The sequence below is a fragment of the Daphnia pulex genome, chromosome 10 (assembly GCF_021134715.1).
Source record: "Daphnia pulex isolate KAP4 chromosome 10, ASM2113471v1".
In the NCBI taxonomy this organism is placed as follows: domain Eukaryota; kingdom Metazoa; phylum Arthropoda; class Branchiopoda; order Diplostraca; family Daphniidae; genus Daphnia; species Daphnia pulex.
The window spans coordinates 7,722,145-7,733,182 of record NC_060026.1 but is presented as its reverse complement, the minus strand read 5'-3'; the positions used below and the strand labels follow the sequence as shown (position 1 = coordinate 7,733,182).

The 11,038-nt window shown below is 36.9% G+C and overlaps 1 long non-coding RNA gene across 1 annotated transcript; it reads right to left on the bottom strand.

The window, feature by feature from the left end:
* Positions 1 to 7,619: 7,619 nt before the first annotated feature.
* Positions 7,620 to 8,953, bottom strand: LOC124205787. Its single transcript, XR_006879475.1, has 2 exons — positions 8,632 to 8,953; positions 7,620 to 8,570 (listed from the first exon to the last, which is right to left on the bottom strand). It is a non-coding gene; the product is annotated as an uncharacterized LOC124205787 (long non-coding RNA).
* Between the last annotated feature and the right edge of the window lie 2,085 nt (positions 8,954 to 11,038).

Sequence of the window (11,038 nt, the reverse complement as noted above, 5' to 3'; positions counted from 1 at the left end):
AGGAACAGGGGGAAGGACGAGGATGTGGTGCAGTGGATGCACCGATACGAAAGGATAGGAAGAATCAATCGCTGGTTAGAGGATACCCTGCAAGACCACTTCGAGATGTCACTCTTGAGAGACCGTGGTTGACCTTCAAAGACGTGGCAGAACAACTGGCTACCGAATGGCAGGACACCAAGCAGGATCCCCAAACCATCCCAGGGGATAGGACCCAAATCCTGACGCAGTTTCACCCAGTCACTCAGGACGAGTACAACGCAGAAAAAACTTAGGACTTGGAAGCAGGAAGCCGAGGAACCGACAACAGAGTACTTCTACGACGTACTGGACCTCAGCCGAAGAGCCAACCCACCGACAAGCTGAGGTGCCCATGTAGATGATTGGAGCCGAGTGTCGACTGGAGGGAGTAAAAAAATCACCACTGACAGAGGATCGGATGTATCGGCTGGAAAAAAATGATACAAGAGTAAACGGAACCTTGATGTGCGGGATTGGTGCAATTAAGTCCGTGTGGCTCCCGGTAAACGTTTATCTTTTCGACAATCCCAGTGTCTATTTTTCAATAGTCACTTTCTTTCAGTGATAATCTATGTAATGTTGCCTCTTTGTCTTGCACTGCAAATCAAATGAGAAGGTAAACAATACACAAGTGAAACACTTGAACAAAATGAAAGTTAAAAAAAAACATGGTGTAGGCCTACTTAGTCTATCTTATTCCAACAACATGGAACCTAGATCACTTGTTTCAGTGTTTTCAAGGCACATTCTATTAAAAAACGAGAAGTCCACGAAATTGATTTTTAATTTGCACTACCTTTTTCAGTTTGCTTATAATTACGTCCATTTCTGTATGCGAACTTGACACTATGTTCTAGAAAACTCAACTGCCACCTATTTGACTGCAAAATCTAGAACGGCTCCTCATGTGTTCTACGGTCATAGAAAATCTCATTTTGTGGGTATAGGTAATTTTGATAATTGAGAGTTTCATTTCTGTTTTAAACATTGACAAACATCTACAAATTTTTAATATAAAAAGAATTTTAATTTAATGTTTTCCATCTTTGATTATAATTCATTATGGCAAAGACAATTACAATATATCTAACGTTTTGGCTCATACCAAAGCCAGTCATTATCGCGTCAAAAATCACAATCACCATCAGAACGTTCAAATATCGTAGTACCGGTAGTAACTACAGTACCTACACAAAGTTTGGAAACACGGCGAGTGTTTCCGCGCTTCTAACACGGCGGCTTACGGCCAAAGTGTCTCCCTTTTTTTCGCGATAACTCACGTTTGAGTTATCGCACAGTAAATTTAAAAAAAATCTTCTTGGTGAGGAAAGAATTTCCTTTCACCATGATTTTTTGTAGATTTTAGTGAATTGAAGTTAATCCGCAAAAGAGTAGATATAAAGTTTGGAAACATCGGCGCGCTCGCCATATGTTTCCAAGCTAAAGTGTATGCTAGTTAAAAAATCGTAATAAATTGAAATTAATCAATTTTTACTTGAAACTTTTACCAACGGTAGATGACATAGTCGTCTACATTTGGACAAAGTTTTAAATTTTTTAAATGAAACTCTGATTTTTCCCGATTTTTTATTAAATGTTGATTTTTCTTCTCACGTCGCGTGGAACGAATCCTGCCCCGGGGGAAGAATATAAGAGGGAAAACCGCCGGACCCCTTTGTTCTCCCCTATTCTCTTCCCTCTATTCTTCCCCCGGGCTAGGATTTCGTCCCTGCGCCACGAAAGATTGATCGGAATTGTTTTTTAAAAAATCGGGAAAAATCAGAGTTTCATTAAAAAATTTGAAACTTTGTCCAAATGTAGACGACTATGTCGTCTACCGTTGGTAAAAGTTTCAAGTAAAAATTGATTAATTTCAATTTATTACGATTTTTTAACTAGCATACACTTTAGCTTGGAAACATATGGCGAGCGCGCCGATGTTTCCAAACTTTATATCTACTCTTTTGCGGATTAACTTCAATTCACTAAAATCTACAAAAAATCATGGTGAAAGGAAATTCTTTCCTCACCAAGAAGATTTTTTTAAATTTGCTGTGCGATAACTCAAACGTGAGTTATCGCGAAAAAAAGGGAGACACTTTGGCCGTAAGCCGCCGTGTTAGAAGCGCGGAAACACTCGCCGTGTTTCCAAACTTTGTGTAGGTACTGTATATTAACACAGTAAATAACATGCAGTAACCACATCACAAAATAAACAAGATTCCTTCGGCAATTTCCTTCGGGCAATTATTTTACCGCTGAAAATAAAAAAAAAAGGAAATCAAGGTTCTACAGCAGATTAATATATAATACAAATACATCTGCGGATTTCGTTCGGTTACGCTGGATCTTGAATATGGGTCATGGTCTTCTTACTAACAGTACCGTACTATATTCCCCATATAGTACCTGATTCTTCGACACCAATTGGAAGATTGGAATACATCGAGGAACATATACAGTGGGTACCTAAAGTATCCGTACGGCTGAGAGGAGCAGTACGGAAAACGCGTTTTTCAAAACGCTCCCATAAATTGAATTCTCGTTGGAATGCAATAAAAATTTCTTGTAAGGTTAAGATTAGGGTGGGGTTTCATCTGATTTTTTTTGGGAATTTTTCAACAACGCGATATGTGGTTTTTATCGCGTTGCGAAAGTATCCGTACGGCCGAGAGGCCTAGTAGGGAAATGGGCTTACTTTGGAGGCCTCTTATTCGGTAAATAAGTAACATTAAAGGGTGGGAAAGTTCTTAAAAAAAAGAGCTGCATTAGCTCTATATGTGGTCATAAGATCACATTTTTTAAGTTTCATTTATAGTAATGAAATCAAAAATGAAAACACGAATTATAAGTTTTCCGTTTTCTTCCCCTCGATTCCCCATCACCAGTGTTGCCATATCCCAAAATCTCTTTCTTCTCTTGGACGGAAGAGGGAGAAAGAGAAAGGGTAAATATTTTTTGATATGGCAACACTGGTGATGGGGAATCGAGGGGAAGAAAACGGAAAACTTATAATTCGTGTTTTCATTTTTGATTTCATTACTATAAATGAAACTTAAAAAATGTGATCTTATGACCACATATAGAGCTAATGCAGCTCTTTTTTTTAAGAACTTTCCCACCCTTTAATGTTACTTATTTACCGAATAAGAGGCCTCCAAAGTAAGCCCATTTCCCTACTAGGCCTCTCTGCCGTACGGATACTTTCGCAACGCGATAAAAACCACATATCGCGTTGTTGAAAAATTCCCAAAAAAAATCAGATGAAACCCCACCCTAATCTTAACCTTACAAAAAAATTTTATTGCATTCCAACGAGAATTCAATTTATGGGAGCGTTTTGAAAAACGCGTTTTCCGTACTGCTCCTCTCAGCCGTACGGATACTTTAGGTACCCACTGTACATGAGGAAGAAACCTTTTCGATTGAAACAGCGCAATTAGCCATTGATTACCTACGATCTGAAGCTGCTGCAGATGACCAAACGAGTCATTCAAATTTTAAAGAAAATCTCAAAGTGACCGAAACGGCTCTTGAAAAAATTCATGGCGGTATAGAGTTTGAAAATTTCGATCCTTTGCATAATTTAACTGAAGCACAAAGGATGATTCATGCATATCCAGAGTTAGAACCAGATATTTCTGAAAATTCTACAAAAATTTAGTTGTAACTTTCAGGTAAGAAAATCTATATCAATTATAGGAATTTATAAAGTTTCTAACATATATTTTAGATCGCCTAATTTTTTAATTTGGTATATTTTGCATACAGGAAAATGAAGACATTGATGAGCTAACGCTAAATGTGAGTGATGATGTACTAATTACATCAGATTAACCAAGTACCTTCAGTAACAAATGTAACGTGGCTGATGAAAACCTACTGAATAAGAATCAAAATCTAGTTTTTGATTCCTGCAAAACATATTTTCAGATATATTTGACTGTAATCTTTTTTCTACTTTTTATCTCTAGATGGAACGACAGCATGAGTGTAATTAGTTCGGCAAATATTTGTTAATTAGCGATAAATTGCTCAATTTTTACTTCAACTAACTATTCATGTCAGCTATTAGTCACTTCCTGAAATTAACATGCTATTAACCGTTTCATAATTGTCTACACAAAACGCGAAGCAGATCTGCATGGATATGAAATTCAGAATCCTATTCATATTCTTGTTCATAGCGGACCGGGGACGGGAAAATCGTTTTTGACACACTGCATAAACAATGCTGCAGAAGAATTGGAGTACAGCATATAATGTGCATTGTTTTTTTTTGTATTGCAGCTGCTTATTTGCATAATGGTAGAACCATACACAATAATCACTTCAATCAATCAGCAATGACTTCAATAAATCGACTTTTGTCCCAGACTTGTCAATGGATAAATTAAAACAACTTCGTTCCCGTCTTACCAGGTCCAAGCTTATATTGCTGGTAATTGATGAAATATCATATATTTCACATGAAGCTTTTGGCCAAATTGACAACCGTCTTTGACAACTATAATGGAACCAAAATCTCCTTTTGGTGGGATCACCGTTGTTTTAATGGGTGATTTTTATCAGTTACCACATGTTGCCGAACCTTACAATCTCTATAGTGTAACTATAAAACTTCTCGTAGACCGAAAAGAAATTGAAAATGGTGACCCTGATCAAAGAACTAGAGGAGGTCATCTTTTTAGCCAATTAATAAAATTTGAGCTTTCACAACAGATGAGGGCTTCAGAAGACGCTACTCACACTGCGATGCTTAATAAAATGAGAACTCCTTATCCTGGGTGTTCCAACATAAATTCTGCATCCTGCATAAACACTTCGCCTTAATAAAGATTTTGACAAACAAAGACATCCTAGAAGACAAATTGTGGCAATGGACTCGATCCTGTTGTTGTCACTAGCAAAACGTGTTCTCATTAAAAACTTGCAATCAAAATGCTGGTCTTTGCAGAATAAAACGCAGAGCTTCATCTGGCCCAGATCATCAATTCCCATCCATCAACATATTTACAAAAACTATCCCGCACTAATGGGTTGTTTTGTAGCTGGTACCCCAGGTAATCTAATAACAACAGCATAAGTTGTATGTAAAAATATTTTCTACTGACTTTCAAAGGTTAAATACGCAGAATATTAATCCGTATCTTGGACTATCAAATGAGACCCCAATTATTTATCATTCAATGACTTTGAGTCCACTAGAAGACTTACACAGTGTATAATGGAAATGGTGATAAATAATGACGTGTCAGATATCTTGCTAAAATTTCCACCACCATATATACACGAGGTTCCTAATTTGGATCAAGATTTATTTCAACATAAATCTTTGTTCAAAGATAAAGTTGTTATTTCGGTAAAACTGAAATCTCAGGCAGAAAAACATAACATTTATTTCCCTATGAAAGCCAAAATAACTGTTTAACAGTTAAAGTGAAGGCACATGCTGTAGTTTTGGATTTTGCTATTACTATCCATAAAATGCAAGGCCAAACATGTATTCGGTTGATATTGGAAATAAATTAACGCCTCTTCAAACCTTTACAAGTTTATCATGATCTTTATGTTGCTCTTTCAGTCTTTCATACGTTTGAACATGTATAGCCACTTGCGTTTACTAGCCCTGCAACCCTTTGCAACTAACTTCAATTAACTTTCTGAATTACACCCTCCAGAAACATTCACCCAATGGAAGAAGTCTGGTCCGTTTAATATTAATTTCAATAAATCATAATAATAATTGTGGTTCATTCTCTCGTTCTAATGGGTTTGGTTTTTGGTAGGTTTGGTTGGTGTGCAGAAATAATTTTGTGAATATAAAAGAAGGTTAAATTTAGGAAAATCCATTCAGCAAATGAAGGGCTAAATCACTCGAGGTTCCACTCAATACAACCTAGTCAAATAACACCAAACAATAAAGATTCTTATTGCAAATAACTTTAAAAAATCTTTAAATACTATAAAATATCAGAAAAAGAATTACCTGCACCTTGCACAAGTATGCAAATGCTGCATGTAATTACATAATACGGACGAGTTTTTGCGGATTTTTAGTTGCGCTAACTCGCAATTCAGTCCAATCCATCTGGCGTGTATCGGTCTCCATCTTAGCCTCTCGTAAAACGGGTTTTTATTCCTAGAATTATGACAAAAACAATTTCATAGTTACTTATAATTTTAGCTTCTATTTGAATTTATTTGTGATTTATTACAATAATTTTCAATCACCATATCTCTTTTATTTGTTTTAAATTAATGTTTAAAAAAGGATATTTTACACGGAAAATCAAACGCTTCTTCAATTTTTCTCGTTTTGCTTTCTGTCAGTTCGTGCTACACCAACTATTTAATTTGTTCATTATGTTTTATGTTTGTTGCATCAAAGGGTACCAAAAAACTATTCTATTCTAGCTAGAATTATTGATAATACTTAATTATTTATGTTTATTATTATTGATAATAATACATTATCTTTCAGAATTTTATCAATCTCTGCCTTTATGGTGGTTTGTTTATGAATGATGAGTTATAAATATTAGATATTGAAATAGGAAGATCTGATGGAAGGAATTTATCAGCATATTCAATATAAGGACATACTACTTAACTGAATAAAGAGGAACAAGCTTGTAATTCAATTTAATGCAATGCATGAACAAATTCTTCGGCATTCATTATTGGAATTGTGGATGTTGAAACCAGACCACTGGCGTGGTTGCCTTCGAGATTTGTTTAGGTTTTTCTTTTTTTTTGTCGTGTCCCTGTACGATGTCGTTTTCCATGTAGCTATTTCTTTTTCGAAGTGTCGACGTTGGTTGAGTTTTTTAGTGGTCGTTGGTCTATTGACTGTGTCGTCGCTTTGTCTTCGTTATTGTGAGTTAGAATTTTGTTCCGTTCGCAGTTGCTCTTTAGTTGTTGTCAAGAATGCTGCGTGATAGTGATTCTGAATCGGATAGCGACGTTTCTGGTAAAGAAGTGAGCACAGAGGTTAATGAAGAGCCTGTGTCTGGTCAATCTGTCGTCAAAGAGGTTTTTATTGATGTGAATAAACTTTCTCCTGATCTTCGTAGGTAATTTATATATGTATGAATTTTTTTTCTGGTTCTTTATTGATTTGTTTTCGTAATGTGTTATATTTCAGATGGAAAATACGAGGCAGAGTTTCTCGTATTTCCCGTTTGTTTCCCTTTAAAGGAGATCGTAATATGTTTTATTTTGGTCTTCTGGATTCATCTGGTCTATTGAAAGTTAAGGCATTTTATGAAGATGCTGAGAAGTATTATGGGATTGTTGAAGAAGGGAAAATTTTTTCTATTGAGTATGCTCGTGTTTCTGTTGCCAAGAATCCAAATAATATTTTTCCTCTAAAATTTGAAGTTATTTTGGCAAAGGAGAGTGAGGTAGCCTATGATCTTTGTTTGAAATGAAATCTCCTTTTTTGTTTTGATTTATTTAGTTTTTGTTTTTATTCGTAGGTTGAGCATTTGGAACAAGATGATACTTTCCCAAGGTTGAAAGTTGTGAAATACGATTTGAAGAAAGTTCGCGATCTTCCTCATGGCACTTTCTTTGGTATCTTTTTTTATTGTTTTTTTTTTTTTTTCTTTTCATTTATTTTTCTTTTTTATGTTAGATATTGAAGTCATTGTTTATAAAGCTGGTTGCGTTGTGGACGTTCGAAAAGGTGAATTACGTAAACTTGAACTCGAAGTTTTTGACGCTTCGATGAAGCCTGGTGAAACGGTACTGGAATGGAATTTCCGCTTTATTTTTATTTGTTTTCTTTTTTTTTTTAAACTTTCGTGTCTGGTTTGGTAGGTGAAAGTGACTCTGTGGAACGATGATATTGAGCTCGTTAGTCTTTTGGATTTGCGAAAATTTTATTACAAACTTTCGATTCAGGATGCTACTTGTAATGAATACTTGCAGCGGGAATATATTCAGACGTCGAAGGCTTCCGTCTTTAAAGTATTCTTGATACGTTTACCATTTTTTAAATCTATTTCTTTTTTTTTTAATTGTAAGATTGCGAAAGTTGAGTGTGATTCTACTGAATCTAGAGTTGTTTCTCTTTGGAAGGCGAAGAAATTCAAAGATGTAGGTGAAACTAAAAGGAAAAGTGATCACGTTCAGAGAAGATTCAGAAACTTGTTTAAAACTTACCTGAATGTCTTCTTTGTTTTTTTTATTACAACACCGAAGTTATGTGTGTCCTTTACTAGGCTACTCTCGGCCTTCTTTTCTAATGGGGAATCAAGATTTTTATGGTTTTGTTGTGAATGGAATTGCAGTGTATTAATTTTTCTTGATTAAATAATTTTTTTTTAAACTTTCCTTTAATTAATTGTCTCTCTTTATTTAGTCTGTTTTGAAAAGGACACGGGGTTATCTGAGAACTCTTAGTGAAATCTATGTTGTCCTTATTCGAAGTGAGGATTTGACAGCTTTTTTTCCCCATTTTGATTGCCTGAACTAGATGTCTTTACTTTTTTTTTCTTTTTTGCCTGGAACATTCCGGTACTTGTTGTTTGTTACCTAATTGGCTAAGTCCAATCATTAGATGAAAATGATTTCTCGGTGAATTTTGTTTAAAGAGATAGTTACTTTGTTCCGTGGCTTTCCTTTTTCTTGTTGATTTTCTGCTTGTTGAAGTCGTAGTTGTTTCTTCCTTAGAGTCGTATTTTTTTGTTAGTGGTACCCGCCTTGGGTCCCAAAATCCGTCGTTGTCGTATCCCGTTAGCCAAGTTGTCAGCTTCTCAGGTGGTGTTAAACTTTTAATGCATTTTAAATTGGAAGTGTTTGGTTGTATCGGCATGATTCTTAAATCTTGCGATTTTCGAACACGGGACACAGCGACATAAAATCCTGGAAAAGAAATTTGTGGTTTGAAAGGTCTAAAGTTGAGATCGACTATTAGTCGTTTGCAAGTTTGTCCTTGGATTTTGTGAAGAGTAATTGCGTATCCTAGTTCCACTCCGTGACTTTTCGTTTGAAGGCTAATTTTCCCATCTTTGCTTGGAATTTGACTTTTGAACGTTTTACTGATGTGCGTCTGAGGTAACGGTATGAAGACTTGATCTTTCTCTGTCGTGATTCCGACGAAATGTTCATGTTTGGAATTTGTTACGTTTACTAGTACGTAGACGGGATTGTATTGGAGGACGATAACTTCTCGGCTACTACAAATGGCTGTCAACACACGCTCTCTGTCTTCTCTCGGATATAAGACTAAGGAGTGGTAGGTGATTGCCGTTCCGTTTGTCAGTCCGTGTGTGGGATTAATGTTTTCGGTAAGAAATCCTGGAGCTCCGTGAACGAAAATGCCTTTCAGTCTGTGGCAAGTTGCGTATAGATAATTTACTTGATCCTGATCAATGGCGTTAGCCACTAGACCCAGTATTGGTTGGTACCAAATTATACGCGGCCAGTTTTGCTGTTTGGCAAAAATAGACGATTGATGCTCGTTAATTCGATAACGTTCCTCGTTGCTTGTGACTACTTTGGGCGCGTTCATCCAATCCGGTTCTTTTTTGATATCTTGTCTCGTCAGTACTTTTAGTTTTTCGAGAGGTTCAAATGTCTTGGTCCTTCCTTTTGCTGCTGACGTACGGAGCTGATTGAGGAAAGACATGTGATCGGGATCTTTGGCTGCTCTCATCTGTTGGGTAAGTTCTACTTTTTGGAAGGTAGCAAACAATCTTGCTCCTTGTTTGGCAGGACTAGTGAATGTAGTTTGTGGATTTTGTCCGATGTCTTCAGTAGACATGTTTAGCAAAGCGTGGTAAAGAGTTTCAGTTGGAGATACTGTCGGAAATTGGAAGAAGTCTCCCAGGTATAGTTGAGCAATTCCCCCGAACGGTAAATCGTTTTCCATTATTTGTCGAAGCCTGAGTTCAATTTGAGCCAGCATTTCTGGTCCGACGTAGGAGATTTCATCGATAACCAGCAATGCCAGTGATTGATGTTTAGCTTGTTGTTGAAGTGTAGCCAGCTTGAAATGATTAGGTTTCGATAGGTATACTCTGGTGTCGTGGAAAATTGGAAAGGAGAAGAAATTGTGAATTGTTCTCCCGTTTGGTAATTTGCTGGCTGCAATTCCTGTGGGAGCAATACAGGCGACAGTTAAGTTGACATCAAATGCTGCTTGGAGGATGCTTCCTATTAAGAAAGATTTGCCGGTTCCTGGTCCTCCATGCACTAGGATGCGGAATGGTTGCGGGTGAGATCCTCTTCCATCTTTGAATTTTCTTAAATCAGAGAAGAACGTTTTTACTGTTGTCCAGATTTTCAGTTGCTCATCGTTAAGTTCCTCTGCTAGACATGGCCGACTACTTGCAGGTGCTTTGGAGTCAGATGGTTTGTTGGAAACGGTATCTTTTTTGGTTTCTTTTGCTTCTTGGTAAGCTGAATCTAATTTCATAAGAAACACTGTTCCAGCCAATTCATCTACTCTGTTTGAAGGCTGAACTATTTGTTTAGCTTTCGTCATTGTGTTTGAATGGCTTGTTTTGCGTTGTGCCGGTCGAAAGAGATGATCTAAGGCTAGTTTCGTTGCTTGATAGTATTCCTCACAGCTATTCTTAGGACGATGAAATAGGTCGTCAGCAGCAGCTTTGTTTCGTAAAAGGTCGATGTTTTTCTGAGCCTCGATGGCTGCCATTTCTTCTTGAATTTTTGTGGAATTGGCTTGAAAATCTCCTTTGTCTCGCATATTAACTCCAGCTAGTGAGTGATTATCAGTGTCGTTCCATCGGTCGGCACACTCATGTCGCCATTTCGAGACAGCTGTTTGATCGCTACCTGCCATACGTAATCCGTGAGCTGCGTGGTGAATCCATTGTGATCGGACACGATTCAAACACGTCGTGACTCCATTGTTGTTTCCTTTTACCAAGTTATACATGAACGAACAAAAATCAGTCCATGTCGTTGGTCCTGGAAGTGTTCCGCCATCTGTAGTCATCGTTTTCCATGGTCGATAAAGTATAAGGAAATGATTCGCAAATTTTCG